General features: G+C 15.8%; 1 protein-coding gene across 1 annotated transcript in view; it reads left to right on the plus strand.

Annotated features, from left to right (window-relative positions):
* LOC117934646 (adhesion G-protein coupled receptor G7-like) overlaps positions 1 to 247 on the plus strand; it is a 5,256-nt gene that overhangs the window by 1,483 nt on the left and 3,526 nt on the right. The gene's annotated exons all lie outside the window — the stretch shown is intronic.

Below are 247 nucleotides of genomic sequence, written 5' to 3' on the forward strand. Positions count from 1 at the left end.
AATAATAATAATAATAATAATAATAATAATAATAATAATAATAATAATAATAATAATTCAGATCAAAATATGTATTTGAAAATCACAATATTTTGAAAAACAATATTATTTTATAGGAGAACAAAATGTAAAAGCTACTCAAAAAATATTTAGGATAAGTGTAATTTATAAGAAAAATAATTCTGACTATTTTCATAGAGAAAGTTGGAAATTTAAAGAAAGAATGTCAAAAATATAAAACGTGTAT

Source organism: Etheostoma cragini, chromosome 19 (assembly GCF_013103735.1).
Source record: "Etheostoma cragini isolate CJK2018 chromosome 19, CSU_Ecrag_1.0, whole genome shotgun sequence".
NCBI classification, from domain to species: Eukaryota; Metazoa; Chordata; class Actinopteri; order Perciformes; family Percidae; genus Etheostoma; species Etheostoma cragini.